At 36.8% G+C, this 465-nt stretch overlaps 1 long non-coding RNA gene across 1 annotated transcript in view; it reads right to left on the bottom strand.

The window, feature by feature from the left end:
- The window catches only part of LOC114487879 (uncharacterized), a 162797-nt gene that overhangs the window by 33144 nt on the left and 129188 nt on the right, over positions 1 to 465 (bottom strand). The gene's annotated exons all lie outside the window — the stretch shown is intronic.

Genomic DNA, 465 nt, shown 5'->3' with positions numbered 1-465 from the left:
TCATAGTAGGGGACTTTAACACCCCAGATCCACTAATGGACAGATCATCCAAAAGGAAAATGAATACGGAAACACAAGCTTTAAATGATACATTAAACAAGATGGACTTAATTGATATTTATAGGACATTCCATCCAAAAACAACAGAATACACTTTCTTCTCAAGTGCTCATGGAACATTCTCCAGGATAGATCATATCTTGGGTCACAAATCAAGCCTTGGTAAATTTAAGAAAATTGAAATCATATCAAGTATCTTTTCTGACCACAACACTATGAAAGTAGATATAAATTACAGGGAAAAGTCTGTCCAGGACCAGATGGCTTCACAGGCGAATTCTATCAAACATTTAGAGAAGAGCTAACACCTATACTTCTCAAACTCTTCCAAAATATAGAAGAGGGAGGAATCCTCCCAAACTCATTCTACGAGGCCAATATCACCCTGATACCAAAACCAGACAA

The sequence above is a fragment of the Physeter macrocephalus genome, chromosome 15, assembly GCF_002837175.3.
Source record: "Physeter macrocephalus isolate SW-GA chromosome 15, ASM283717v5, whole genome shotgun sequence".
NCBI lineage: Eukaryota > Metazoa > Chordata > Mammalia > Artiodactyla > Physeteridae > Physeter > Physeter macrocephalus.
This window is presented reverse-complemented; position numbering and strand designations above follow the sequence as displayed.